This window comes from Chrysochloris asiatica, unplaced genomic scaffold, assembly GCF_000296735.1.
Source record: "Chrysochloris asiatica unplaced genomic scaffold, ChrAsi1.0 scaffold00137, whole genome shotgun sequence".
Taxonomy (NCBI): Eukaryota; Metazoa; Chordata; class Mammalia; order Afrosoricida; family Chrysochloridae; genus Chrysochloris; species Chrysochloris asiatica.
In genome coordinates this window covers 6,187,859-6,203,724 of record NW_006408655.1, presented here as the reverse complement: position 1 = coordinate 6,203,724, position 15,866 = coordinate 6,187,859, and the positions used below count along the sequence as shown (strand labels likewise).

Here is a 15,866-nt window from a genome sequence, read left to right as displayed (position 1 = left end):
GTCTGCTTCTGTTTTTTGGGCATATTCAGGAGTTATCTGTGGCATTAATACTTAGATGGGTGTGTATTTTGGTATATTTTATGCTTCTGATTGCCTCCAAGTAGATGTGATCAAGAGATGGACTTCCCTTTTTAGTCTCCTTCCTTAGAAATTTCAAGATGCCACTGTTGGTCATTGTGACATAATTCAGAATTTAATTTTCAGCTTATTTCCTTTTTAGTTTGCTTATCCCACTCTACAATCCCTGTTCAGGCCTTTTTTCTAGTTATAAACAATTCAGGGCTGGATGTGGCCTTTTGATTTTAAGTGGAAATTGTCTCTTTAAATTTTGAAGATATATGTGAGCATTTGTAGTAGAACCCTCTGGGGGTGTGGGTGGGGTGTCTACTCACTCAAGCACCTCCTCTAGTCACCAGAATGAAGGTGCACAGTGAGAGACCAATTAACAGATAAAAAAAAAAAAAAAAAATTGTCCACAACTTTATCTCTGTGACTCTGTCTGGTGTCTGTGGCTGTTCAGATCCTTCCCCAGCTTGGTCTCTTCCAAGATGGTGGCTCTGGGAGCAGCTGAGCGTCTGGAATTAGAAAGCAATGGATTTCTTGCTTCTGCTACAAATCCTCCTAGTTGTAAGACTTCCAACCTTCTAAATATTCCTTTATATGTGGTTCAGAGTTCTGGCACCATCCCCTGAGCCTGCTTGATCTAGTATTCTGTGTTGTTGCTGATGGAGCTCTTCACTGCACTTCCACCTGATATGCCATCTTGTTTGTTCCTTCTCCCCCGCACACTCTTAGACTCCCTCTTGAAACCCTGCAAGCTAGTCACTTTGTGCCTTTATTGCCTCCTTGTATTAGGTAGCCAATGTCTAAGTTGCCAGTCCCTATCTACCCTTTGTACAGAGGTATAACACCCATCTTTAATAATGCTTTATAAACATGAACATGTCCAAGTCTGTTGCATTTTAAAAACTCTGTTTATTTAATCTGTTTTACCTCTCCACCTATATCCTTTTCCCAATTATCATTTTAGTTCCCACTACACTCCTTGTCTCTTCTGCTTTACTTACCATTTACTTCACCATCTACTGCTTTTACTGCTTAAATACAATGAGATAATGGCTAACAATCATCCCCTAATTACAAATTCAGGGAACTCTTGCCAGTTCTCATTGTCCATTCATAGGATGATAACTTCTCTGTCTAGAAGCTTTGTATAGTCCAGGCTTCTCTAATGGATCTTCCGCCTCAAAAGTCTTCAGGGTTTCCTCTTTTTTTCAGCCCTCACTAAGTGATACAACTAAGTGTATCACAAAAATTCTTGAGTATGGTCTGAGACTCCCTGAACCACTGCTCTTCACTATTTATTCTCATTTCCTTCTACAGATTTAACCACATTTATATCTTTGGTCTTGCTTGAGCTTGACATTGATGCTGATAATAGCTGACATTTGCTCGTAGTAAGAGTTCATAATTAGTTAGGTACTGTTCTAAACGCTATTTATAGATTGACTCTTTTAGTTTTCAGAATTGACTTTATGGCACTTAACAACAATAACAAGGATGAGGAAACTAAGTCACAAAGCAGACCCTGGGCAATGTGGCACCAGAGTTTTCACTCTTAATCCTTGATATGCTGCCATCCCAGTGCTTGGTTCTCTTTCCTAGTAACTAATTAACCAACCATGGAGTTCCATTTTTTCTTCCAAATATTTTGTCTTGTAGTCCCATTTTCTATACAGTCCATTTTAACATCACTGCCTAAGTTTGGGAACACCTCTTTTTAAAAAAAAAATCTAGATTCTTCAAATATTTTCTTATATGGTTTCTGCCTTCTTAATATGCTAGTCTTCAAAATCACTGTTTGGCAGCTAAATGAGTTCCCTGTAATGCCTATCTGATGTGGCTATTTCCAAGCTAAAGACTATTCCTTTTACTTTGCCTGCAGGTATACAAAGTGCTCTGTGCCCTATCCATGTCCCCTTCCCCTCTAGTCTACTCACTTCTTTTCATTGAAGATTTTCTAGGTAAGAAACATTATTTTACAGAAAATCTCAAGCACCACAGCATTGTATTCCCCAAACTAAGGGCATTTTGTTAAATAACCACAATACTATTGTCTCACCACCAACAACTGTCTCACCTAACAGAATGAATAAGAATTCCTTAATATTCATATTATGTAGTTGTTATTGTTAGGTGCTGCTGAGTCAGTTCCAACTCACAGACATCTTGTAAAGAGTTTCAGAAGCTACAGCTCTTTATGGGAGCAAGATTCTTGCTCAAAGTCACTCAGCTTTACTTGCTCGATGAGCTGGGTAGCCCACTGCTCTGCCTCGTGCTGTAGTTCTTGGGTCTGCTGCTCCTCTGCCACTACTCTGGTATGGCAGTTTTCTGTCCCTGGGGTAAGGAGGTTCAAGGCACAGGGATCTCAGGGCCCAAATGACATATTTCACTCCTGGTTCTTTCCTCTTGTTGGTATAAGTTCTCCTCTCCTGCTTCTGAGATGACTCATTTTATAATCATTCTAGATTTTCAATTTTTAATGAATACAATAACTCTGCTAACATCAGAAACAAGCCATCCTATCAGTATTTCCATCCACTTTCTTTTACCCAGATCCATCAGAAAAAGAGTTGTTTGGTGGGAGTTATAAAGACTAAGGCTGTAAGAGACATTAAATAATTCACTACACCACAGAGCAGAAAGCTTCATCTTTCTTCCATGGAGTGGCTAGTGGGTTTCCTTGTGATTAGAGACTAGTGCCACCAGTGCTCCATATTGTCTCATACTCAGTCTGTATTCAGGTTTTTACTTTCATTGATTTGTTAAGTAAAGCCAGGTCATTTGTTCTGTTGAAAGAATGTACTTTAGATTTATTTGATTTCTTTATTGTAGTCTCATTTAACTTATTCTTTTGTGTTAGATCTTTCAGCATATACTTTAGTATGGTCTAAAGAACAAGTTTTTGAGTTTTGGGACTTTTATTGAGCACATTACTTGGAACAAGTCATTCAGGTTCTCTATACTTTAACTTTTTTCCGTTGGTGCATGCCTTCATGTTTCTATATGGAAAGAAGAGATGGTAATAGTTTTAAAATATTAGAGATAATAGATAACAGACATGTTGATTCTTTATTACATCAGAAGTATAAAATGAGGTAAGTATTAAGGTTTTTAGGAAGAAAGGACTATATAAGAATAAGTAGAAATATATATATATATATATATATTTATGTGGGTAGGAATAAGATGAACTAAGAAACACAAAACTTTAATGGAGAGAGATAACCTGAGTTCATTGAACACAGAATCAATCGATAGCTTTCTTTTCCTCTCTGTTTACATATCAAGGCATCTAAACCTTAATGTAAGGGACTGTGCTACAAGAGCAATGCAATTCAATTAGAAGTGTCACATCACATTAAGTGTATTCTGTTTGTCTTCATACTAATTCCAATAACTGTGAGTACCTAAGAGGGATCTAGCTGTTTCTTTACTTTTGTTTGTGTGATAATAGCCAAATAGGATGGAACGAACATTCTGGTGTGGAACACTACACTGGATAGGATGATTATAATATATCTGAATAGGTAACAACAGAACGCTCTGCTTGCATTTACAGACTCTGACATCTCAACTCTTGGGTTCCCATCCATTCCATTGATGTTGCCCTGTTGTCCTTGTTGCCACATGCATGCCCAGCCAACTGTTCTACTTACACACCAGGATTTCTGAACATCGCCTTATGTTTGTTTCCCCTCTCTTGCTTCTCTAAAGGCTTTTAGTGTCAGCTTTTCTGGTCCTTAGTGAGCATGCAGACTTAAGGTTGGTTGCACGTATTTTGTGGGATTTAGCATCATAGCAAAGTGCAAAGGCTCAGGGCACCTTTTTATTTTGAGAGACTGAAAATAATTCTCATTCTTAAGAGTCTTAGAAAAACACAAACTGAAGTTTGCCCTGTGTCCTGGCAGATTTGTGTGTGAACTTTAGCTACCTCTTCTAGCATCAACCACTAGTAAGTACCATTGATGTTAGAAACCCCGAGTAACTCAGTCAGCAATTGCTAGGGGCATATCTGAATGAAATTTGATATTAGTCAGGAAGTTTTTAACTTGGCCTATGGAGTCTTGGTGTGGTGCTGTGGGATGAAGCACTGGCCCACAGGGTTGTTTTGAACTACAAGGTCAGTGGTTCAAACTCACTAGCCGTTCCTTGGAAATCCTATACAGGGTCGCTATGGGTCAGAATCAACTCACAGCATGTAACAACAATGTGTAGACCTCACCTCTTAATTGTTATGTATTGAATTATGTTTCTTAAAATATGAATTGAATCATACCTGTGTATGTAATCCTGTTTAGAAATAGGGATTTCCTTCTTTTGCTTTGTTAATGAGGTCATATAGGATAGGGTAGATCTTAAATCTAGTAATTTCTGAGTTATTAAAAAAAAAAAAAAAAAAAGGACAGCTAAAATGGAGAAGATAGTTGCCTTGGAAGAATCGTCTATAAGTCAAGGAATGCCAAGCAACCAAGGAATGCCTGGGGCTACCAACAAGGAAGAATCATTACAGTTGAGACCCTAATCTGGAATTTTAGCCTCCAGAACTGTTATTAAATAAATTTCTGTTGTTTAAAGCCATTCACTTGGGGCATTTCTGTTAAGGTATCACTAGTAACTAAAACAATCACTAACAAATTTTAAGTTTGAAAAATTATTTCTCTGTCCATCTAACCTCCAGTTATATTTTCCATGGTAGAGGCTGATATTTAGTTCTTGGAAGGCTGATGTTTTAGAGGGAAGTGGTAGAGAGATTATAGAGGTTTGGCAGTTGGCTAGCCAGAAAGCACTTCACAAGATTATAGTATCCTGGTGAAATTACTGTGGTCCAAAGTTTAAATCTCAGGTTTACAAATACAGAGATCTCTACATTGTTAGTGTACATAGAGTTTGAATAAGTGTTTTTGAGGGATGCGTTAAAATAAAAGTAATGAGAGAGAGATGTACAAAGGTAAGTCACAAAGTATTGCTATTACAATTCTATTTCATATATGCACGTTTATTCCAAACAAAACATGTGTAAACATGTCTCTGATTACTGGATGAATGCAGAAAAGTTTTCTCACCAATATAGTTGTCTTAGTCTCCTTTGTTGTTATTGTGTTCCTCCAAGGTGGTTCCGACTTCTAGCAATCCTGTATAGGGCTTCCGAGGAGAGGCTGAGGTGTTTGAACAACTGACCTTGCATTTAGTAGTCCAGTGCTTATCCTACAGCATAACAGGACTCCTTAGGGTGTCTTAAAAAGGCCCAATAAAAACAGTGGATTCCAAGGGGAACTGGTTGCCTAGTTAAATTCAAGGCAGAGTTCAGCTAAGAACTGCTGTTGATTGATTTTCTTAAAGGACACTGGAAAATCCCAGGGGCTTAATATGAAGAAGTTTTAAGAAAATTGAAAACTGCATTGGTGAGAAAAAGGCCAGGAAGAATCCTGAATAAACCATGGACTGCCAGAAGAATGAACAAATCTGTCTTGGAAGAAGTACAGTCATAATGTTCCTTAGAAGCGAGTACAGTGACACTTTGTCTCATGTACTTTGGACATGTTATCAGGTGGGATCAACCCCTAGAGAAGGATATCATGCTAGGTAGAGGAAACTTGTGCCAAGGAATTTTTTTACATCACTACAATGAACTTCTTCATTCTTTGAGTGTAGCAAGGACTGTCCTAGGAGAATTTCATTGGGAAACGTTACCTCATCCACCCTCTAACCTTGATATTGCCCCTTTAGACTTATTTTTGTTCTCCAAACTCAAAGAACACTTAAAAGGAAGACAATTTGAGTCACTCAAAGATGTCAAAACTAAAAAGAAGATGTACAGAATTCTTCAGGGAAAGGTTAGAGTGATGGAAGCAGTATCTTTAGAAGTGTATATATCTAAATGGAGGATATGTCAAGAAACACTAGCTTCACATTTAGATATTTTTGTTTTATAAAAGCTTCTATGATTTTGTTGCAATATTTTTTTACTTAAAAAATATAAGTGAAAAAAAAAAGAATTGTTAACTTCAGACAAGAGACATAGCTCCATAGTAATGGGAATGCTCATATATACTTTCTAGATTTAGGGTACTAGACAAACTAAATTAATAACTATAACATTCTTTGAAAATAACTGTTGATGCTCACTCATATCCATGTTTGCTTCCTCTTCCTTTGTGTACCACTTGAGATAGCCCTTTCCCCACCCCAATCCCACCACCATTTAGGTAAAGCTATAAAAGGAGGTCTTGCCATTGGAATGTGAGCAGAAATGGTGTGTGTTATCTCTGAACTAACAGTTTTAAGAATGGGTATACTTTCTCTATCATCTCTCATTCTCCATTCACCAATTCAGTACACAGCATGCCAAGCCAGAGGAGGGTGGTATCCTGCCATGAAAAGGGTATTTCTATTATGGCAGCATTAGGTAACAAAGACAATCACTAACAAGTAATTAAATCTGAAGAATGATTTCCTTGCCTAGCTAAACCCCAATTATACTTTTGTGTGGACAAAGGCTGACACTTAATTCTTGGAATAGCTGGAGTCCCTGAATAACCATGGAGCAGAGTTTACCTGTGACCCAACCTTCATTGGATTGTAACAAGACAGATATATGAACTTTTATTGCTTTAAGACAATGCAATTTTGGGGTTGTCCATTACAGCAGCTAGGAGTCCTGGTGTGGAGCTGTGGAAAAAGCACTGGTTTGCAAGGTTGGTTTGAACCATAAGATCAACAGTTGAAACTCACCAGCTGTTCCAACTCACAGCTCAGTGTCGCTATGAATCAGAATTGACTCAATGAGACTTAACACTGTAGCATCTAGCATAACTTACTGTAAGTAATACCCTTGGTGAACAGGAGCTTAGAGCAAAGGGATTTGATTAGTCATGAAGAATGCTGTATTCAGCTAGTGGCAAACCTGGGGAACTGCTCCTCCCCCACAAGAGCGTACACAGAAACCAGTGTGCTTATGTTCTGGTAGTTAGTGTCTCTCTCCTCAGAAAGTGCTAGATAGACAATTCTTGCTGTTTAAGGCTCCTTGCTGAGTATTTTTTTTTTCCTGATAAACATTCTTTCTTCCAACAGGACTCATTAGAGTTGTCTAGGCTACATCTTTCCTGGTGACAATCACCATTCCTATGCCTAGGTCAGTTTGGATAGATTTGAAATGTTCTCAAATTTCTTCCTTTGGGCTATGTTTTCAGATGACTCATTTTCACATTAAGCTATTATACATTCTCATTAATATAACTTTCTCTTTACAGCCTCTTAATTAATCACGAAGTTAATATACTAACATGGTAAAGATTAAAACAGAAAAATCTCTGTCTCACAAGAAGGAAACTCTGTTAAGAGTCTCTTGTTTTGTCTTCCAAATTTAAAGATGTAAATACATGCATATATATGTAAGAGCACAAATGGCATGATCTCTTTAAATTTAAAAAAAATTCTTCATTTTTACACTTTTTACTTAATGAAATACCTTGGGGATCATTGAAAGATCAGAGATGAATAAACGTGTATGCTGTCCTTGTGAGTGTGACAACGGGTAGACAAATCTGGAGCATAAATGACCTAAAAACAAAAGTACATGATAGTTCCAATTGACAGCCACAGTGTGCTATTTAAGAGGATGAAGCAATTATATAAAGGTATTTTGGTATACAGGCAGTCTCCAGGTTATAAGTAAGACCTATTCCTAACTATATCTTTAAGTGGAATTTGTAAGTGAATTGGAAGGAAATGATGCATGGTGGTGTGTTGTCTAATTGATTCTGACTCAGCAACTCTGAATAGGGTTTCTGAGGCTGTAAATCTTTATGGGAGCAGAAAGCCTTATCTTTCTTCCACAGAGTGACTGGTGGAATCAAAACGTCATACTTGGAGTTAGCATCCCAGAACATAACCCACTACAGTATGGCTCTTCCTCAAAAATGTTTTCTGTCTCTGACTCTTGGTCACTTGTTTGAGTTACTGTTTTTTTTTCACATGAACAGAAATTGTTCTATTGCTTCTGAGACATTGTGGTGTCATTATATGTTTCTTAAACTGATGATTGTGTGTTGGTATGTTGTTCTTAGGCACTCACCAACTGTCTTCTGATGGGTGTGATTAGGGGATCAAAGCATGTGCACTGTTTTCTGTTTGCTGTTCACGCAGCTCAATTTAGGATGGGTTTAGCTGATGTTGGTTATTGTAATTGATCAGGTGAATAGCAGCTGGTATTGACTCTTGCCTGGTGGGTGGGTTTGTAGAGGGTACGGTTGTGGCTGGGCTGTATGGGCATGGTTGCTGTCCCCTGCCAGGTGCGGCCAGAAAGAAAAAACACACACAAGAGAGAAATAAAGAAACAAGCAAACAGTGAAAAAGAAAATACACACACACACACCAGATAGAAAAAGAATTGAAAACCAAAAAGAGAGAGAAAGAAAACAAACCTACAGGAGAGAAAATAAGAAAGAAACTAAAAGAGAAAGAACTAAACATAATCAGGGAGAGAGTGAATAAAAGAGAAAGAGACCAGAGAGTAGTAAAGCAGAATCAAAAGGGGAAAAAAGAAAGAGGCATTGGGAGCAGGGGCAAGAGAAGCAGAGAAATGAAACCAGAGATAGAAAGGACTGAAATGGAAGGAAAGCGGAAGAGAGAATAAACAAACAAAAACCAGGGCAGGTGCCAGACCCAGAGAGGAGATAATTCTGGGATCTCCTGACTGCCTAGGAGCTCAGATGGTAGGTAGATAAGGAATGAGACAGTGACACTTTTAGCGCTTGATCGAGTTTTTGTGGGCCTAGATTTTGTCCCTTCTGGGCACCTGATCTGGAAGTAGTTTGTGCAGATGCCAAAGCAATCGAGGGGATCAAGGTATTTCTGTCCTAGAGGGTAGCTGAGGGTGAGAGTTCCTGCTAGTCCAGGTTTGGCCAAACCAGCTCTGCAGGTCTTGGGCAGGCTGCATTTTATTCCAGGTTCCGGGGTTAGTGCTGCTAGCTTCCAAGTCACTGTGCTATGGCTCATAACTTCCTAGTTCATCACCATGTAGCTCCAACTACTGGGAAAGCAGGAGTTTCCCTGGGAGGGTTCATGAGTAGGAATACCCATGCCTCTGATCATCAGGGTTATTGTGGGGTATGAGAAAAAAAGCACTTGTCTATCAGTTTGTTGTACTATGGTGACTTGTGTGTTGCTGTGATGCTGGAAACTATGCCACCAGTATTTAAAATACCAACAGGGTCACCCATGGTGGACAGGTTTCAGCTGAGTTTCAAGACTAAGACTTAGGAAGGAGTGGCAAAATGCTTCTGAATGTTTAGTCACTGAAAACCTTGTGAATAGCAGTGGAATACTAACAGATATCACCAGAATATTGAATACTGAAGCATTATGAATAGCACTAGAATATTGTCAGATATAGTGCCAGAAGATGAGCTCTTCAGATTGGAAGGCACTCAGAATACAACTGAGGAAGAGCTGTCTTCTCATAGTAGAGTTGACCGTAATGACACATATGGCGTAAAGCTCTCAGGACCTTCACTTGTTGATGGGCTGTAACTTCAATGAGAAGAAACAGCTATAAACAACCTAAATAATTGGAATGTGGAAGGTATGAAGTATGAATCTAGAAAAATTGGAAGTTGTCAAAAATGAAATGAAACACATAAAGACTGATATCCTAGGCATTAGTGAGCTGAAATTGACAGGTATTGGCCATTTGTAATCCAGCAATCATATGTCTACTATGTCAGCAATGACAAAAAGAAGAGGAATGGTGTTGCATTCATCAAACAGAACATATTAAGATCTGTCTTGAAGTACAATACTGTCTGTGATAGGATAATATCCATATGCTTAAGGAAGTCTAGTTAATACCACTATTATTTAAATTTATGCATGAACTGCTAAAACCAACAATGATGAAATTGAAGAATTCTACCAATTTCTTCAGTCTGAAATTGATCAAATGTGCAATCAAGCTGTATTGATCATTACTGGTGGTTGGAATACAAAGGTTAGAAGCAAAGAAGAAGGATCAGTAGTTTGAAAATATGGCCTTGGTGATAGAAACAATGCTAGAGAGCCCATGATAGAATTTTGCAACACTAATGACTTCTTCATTGCAAATACCTATTTTAAACAACATAAAAGATGACTATACACTTGGCTCTCAGCAGACGGAATATACAGAAATCTAATTGACTGCATCTGTGGAAAGAGATGGTGGAAAAGTTCCATATCATTAGCCGAAACAAGGCCAAGGGCAGACTATGGAACAAACCATCAATTGGTCATATGCAAGTTCAGGCAGAAGCTGAAGAAAATGAAAGCATTTTCATTTCATTTCAAAGTCCATGAGAGGCAAATTATGATCTTAAACATATTCCACCTGAATTTAGAGATCATCTCAAGGAAAGATTTGATGTATTATACACTAATGACTGAAGAGCAGAAGAGTTGTGGGATGATGTCAAGAACATAATATAGGAAGAAAGCAAAAGGTCATTAAGAAGACAAGAAAGAAGGAAAAGACCAAAATGGATGTAAGAAGAGACTCTGAAATTGTTCTCCAGCGTAGAGATGATAAAGCAAATGGAAGAAATGAGGAGGTTCAAGAGATGAATAGAAAATTTCAAAGGGCAGCTGGAGAAGACAAAATTAAGTATTACAATGAAATGTGCAAACCCTGGAGTTAGAAAATAAAAAGGGAAGAACACATCCAACATTTCTAAAGCTGAAAGAACTGAAGAAAAAATGCAAGCCTCAACTTGCAATACTGAATGATTCTATGGGCAAAATATTGAAAGCATTAAAAGAAAATGGAAGGAATATACATACTCATGGTAAAAAATGAAATGGTGATATTCAGCCATTTCAAATGGCATAACAATTGTGAAGATGGTGCAGGACCAGGCAGTGTTTCGCTCTGTTTGAGCATAGAGTTGGAACCGACTTGACAGCACCTAAAAAAAAAAACTAAAACAAAAAAATAAAAGAAGTTTTTTCTCGCCAGGCATCCTCATGAGAGTGACATTGTCTGTAAACCCTACATGGCAATACCTGATGCACCGCTGTGATGCCAGGGAAGACAGGGTGATCTGGAAGTCCAACTACTTCCTTAAGATCATACAACTTTTGGATGATTATCCAATTGCTTCCTCGTGGGAGCAGACAATGTGGGCTCCAAGAAGATGTAGCAGATCCACACATCCCTGTGCAGGAAAGCCATGGTGGTGGTGGGCAAGAACACCATGATGCACAAGGCCATCTACAGGCAACTGGAAAACAACCCAGCTCTGGAGAAACTGTGGCCTCATATCTGGGGCAATGTGGGGTTTGTGTTCATCAAGGAGGATCTCGCTGAGATCAGGGACATGCTGTTGGCCAACAAGGTACCAGATGCCACCTGTGCAGGGGCCACTGCCCCATGTGAGGTTATTGTGCCAGCCCAGAACATGGGTCTGGGTCCTGAGAAGACCTCCTTCTAACAGACTTTGGGCATCACCACAAATATCTCTAGAGGCATCACTGAAATCCTGAGTGATGTGCAGCTGACTGGAGACAAAGTGGGAGCCAGCGAAGCCACCCTGCTGAACATCTCTTCCTTCTCCTTTGGGCCGATCATCAGGCAGGTGTTTGATAATGGCAGCCTGGAAGTGCTTGATGTCACTGAGGAAGCTCTGCATTCTCAGTTGCTGGAGGGTGTCTGCAACGTTACCAGCGTGTGTCTACAGACTGATTATCCAACTCTTGCCTCAGTACCACATTCCATCATCAATGAGTACAAGTGGGTCCTGGCTTTGTCTGTGGAAACTGAATACACCTTCCCACTGTCTGAAAAGGTCAAGGCCTTCTTGGCTGGTCCATCTACATTTGTGGATGCCTTCCTTGTGGCTGCTGCCACCCCTGCTGCTGCCTCTGCCCCTGCCAAGATTGAAGCAAAGGAAGAGTCGGAGGAGTTGGACGAGGATATGGGATTTGGTCTCACCAAAAGCGACCATCACCTCAGCCAACTTTATTTGCAGCAAAGAATTAAAAGCTTACTTCTCTTAAAAAACAATACAAAACATTTTTCCCCCATCCCTTTCTCTCTGTCAATAAGCTGTATGCTTCTGAGCCATCAACTCTCCTCTTTCACAGATGCCTGTAAAAGTTCAAGATGGCCAGGCTGTGCCTGACTGGCTGGTTACAGATTACCTGTTTCTTCAACTCCCCATCCTCCCTGATTTGGTTCACCTGCTAGTGCAGGGCTGGCTCTGGGGTTTGGAACCAGCCTTATGTGAATCCAGCCATTGAGGTGGCTGTTGATAGCTCTTAACTCTCCGATGGGGCTCACAACTGCATAGCTTACCACCATATGACTCCAACCACCAAGACAACAGGAGCTTCACTGGGGGGTAGGTATGAGGGTGAGAGTGGGCCACGCCTCTGGTCACAAGGGGAGTGTGGAGAACAAGAACAATATCACACTGTTATCTCTGCGTGTCACTGGTATTCCTCTGCAATACCAATGTGCTATTTTGTTTCTAGAGCCACTCACCATAGTTTAAAATGTCTGTGCTGTGTCTGCTTGGTTGGCACAGGTTACCAGTCTCTCTCCTTTTTTTTTTTTTTTTGATGCCTCTGTTCAACTTCCTCTCCTACTAAGCATTGAATCCACTTTTCTTTCTCTTCATTTGAAGCTCAGGGTTCCAGGACTATCATCTGCATCTGTTTCATTTGGTTTTCTATGTCTTTGTTGTACAGAGTTTCTGTTGCATTTCTGCCTAGTCCTCTGTCTTGCTGCTTCTCACTATGTGGTTCTAATTTAGCCTTTTCAATTCTTTAAAAGCTACACCTGAAGCAAGTGAAGGTGACTATAATGAAGAATTTGTTATATAACGTTAACGGGCAAGTAGGAGTCCTGGTGTGACATTGTAGGATAAGCACTGGACTGCTTACCAAAAGGTCAGTGGCTCAAATCCACCAGCTGTGTCTCAGAAACTCTATACAGGGTTGCTATGAGTTGGAACCAACTTGATGGTACTTAACAACAATAGCAAGAGTAAGTCAGACATTTTAACCTGGTGACTGCCTGTGTTGTTGTGGTGTACCGTGAGGTCAGTTCCGACTCATAGCGACCCTGTACAGGGTTTCCAAGACTGTAAATCTTTACCGGATCAGAAAATCTCATCTTTCTCCCGCAGAGCAGCTGGTAGTTTCAAACTGCTGACCTTGCAGCTCGCAGCCCGATTCATAATCACTATGCTACCAGATCTCCTTGGGGAATGCCTGAACAGGGGCAAAAAGAACCCAACAACAACCTATTATTTATTGAGTACCTTCCAGGAGCCAGACATTGCTTTCTGTAGGGTGGCTTCCTAAGTCACAATACCTCAATGAACTAGAATCATCATATTATCTCCATTTTACCAGTGAGACTGAGGAGGCTCAGAGTGGCTCAGTAACTGGCCAAGTCATTTATGTGGCCACATAGTTATTTATATGGTACACGTTATATATGGTCACATAGCTAATAAGTGGCTTCACAGTGAGTTTAACTTTAAAGTCCATATGTACCTTTCACTATATCTGCTTCTCAACAAAAATTAACAATGACTGAATCAAATACGAGTCTGACCCCAGAATAGCAGATGGAGCCATTGCAAGTTACCAGGTAGGTCTGATTTTCACTTTAATGAGTAACCTTCGTTTGTTTTTTTTGAACAAGATCTTTTGTCTATTTGAGTAGATGTGTGACTTGTCAACATCCTTAACATGTCTATGCTTCAGTTTCCTTGGCTTTGATGTGGAGAAAATGATAGTGTCTTCAAATGTTGTTCTAAGGAATCAATGAGTTAATGCACACAAAGCATTTAAAATAGTGCCAGAGCCATACTAAGCAACTATGATGTTGGCTATTAGGACTATTAATAAAGTTATCTGTGGATTTGAGAATGGGAAGAAAGGTAGGGCTAGGAGAGGTAACCAAAGTGGGGACTGAAAGGAAAGGTCAAATTCTGGGAGCGTCTTTATGCCAAGATGGAGCTCAAATGCAGACACTATGGGCAGTTGGCAGGAAAGCAGGTAGAAATCAGGGGAGGGTACCCCTGTGCTGATGACTTTTATGTGTCAACCTCAGTTAGGCTGTGGTGGCAGTCATTTGGTCCAACACTAGTTCAGCTGCTGTGAAAATATATTGTAAAGTGATTAGCATTTACAATTACTTAACTCAAAGCAAAGGTGCCTACCCTTGTAATGTGGGTGTGTCTCATGTATCAGTTTGAGGACTTAAAAACAACAACAAAAAAACAAGGTTTCCTGGAGAAGGAATTCTGCCTCAGTCTGTAACAAAGAAATACTGCCTGAGTTTCTTGCCAGCTTCTTGTCATATGGAATTCAGACTGAAGACTGCCAGAATTTCCAGTCTGGGTTTGGATTTGTCAGTCCCACAATTTTGTGAGCCAATTCCTTAAAAAGAATCAGTATATCTTTATCTATCTATCTATCTATCTATCTATCTATCTATCTATCTATCTATCTATCTGTCTGTCTCTGTCTCTCTCTCTATATCATCCTGTCTCTTTCTCTGGAGAAGCCTGACTAATACACCCCAAACTCCACCTCCACCCCTGCCACAAAAATACACACATGTCTCCCTTCTCAACTCTGGGGATTGTAGGCAAAGAGAAAGCAAAGGGTTGTGAATCAAATAAGAAGCCTTTCCTCAGTCTCTTGCTGAATCAGAGCCAGAGGAGACCAGACCAGGACCTGTATATGCCAATGGGTGAGTTCTGGTTGGAAGCTGAAGTATTAAGTACATGAGAAGGGTCTCCAATTTTTGCCTCAATATTTTCAGTAAATAATAATGTGCTTTATTTTCTCCACGTGCATTTATACTTTCCAGGTTACCCCATGACATTGGACATGGGAGTTAGAGGATGTTTGATCATCTTACTCACCAAATATTATGGTCTTATGAACATGGGAGAAGTGACATTTTGCCAATAAAGCAGAATTACCTCCTTTTCCCATTTGCCTCCTGTTGTGGCACTGTAGGATAAACACGGGACTTTGAACCACAAGGTCAGCAGTTCAAACCCACCAACTGCTTCTTGGAAACCCTGTTCAGGGTTACTATGAGTCGGAACCAACTCGATGGCAATTAACAACAACCCCTTTGTCTCAGGAGTTTAGTAGCATTGTGGATTATGAGCTGGGCTGTTAACAGCAAAGTCAGGAGTTCGAATCTACCAGTAACTCAGTGGAAGAAAGTGAGGCTTTCTGCTCCCATAAAGATTTGCAGCCTCAGAAACCCTACAGGGTTGCTATGAGTTGGAACTGACTTGACACAACCACCATCACTACTCCTTTGTCTCAGAATGTGACAGGAGGCTGATTTCAGAGGGAAAATACAGGTAGTCCCCAGATTATCAACAAGATCATTCTGAACTATCTTTAGGAATATGTAGGTGTAGTCCAGTGGGTTAATGGACCACATGCGCATCAGTCTCCAGGACCCTGAAACCAGAAGAACTAGATGGTACCTGGCTACCATTTACCAACTGCTCTGAAAGGGATCACACTAGAAGGTCCTAGATAGAGTGAGAGAAAATGTGATGGAAAAAGTCTCCCGAATGAAAGCATCATGTAGCCTCTTTCAGAAGAAATAGTCAGAAGGAAGAGGTCTGAGTCGGAGAGTCAGTAGAGGTCATGGGAGCAGAAGAATCCTTACTATAACCACTCGTTTCCCTTAGTCACCCTGCCTCTGGGGTTCCATTTGTTCCTAAACAAGGAGCAGAACTGTTCAGAGATAGGTTTGTTGTTGTTAAGTGCCGTCGACTCAGTTC

General features: G+C 40.0%; 1 pseudogene; it reads left to right on the top strand.

Moving 5' to 3' along the window:
- Positions 1-11,100: 11,100 nt before the first annotated feature.
- Positions 11,101-12,215, top strand: LOC102832926 (annotated as a pseudogene).
- Positions 12,216-15,866: the final 3,651 nt, after the last annotated feature.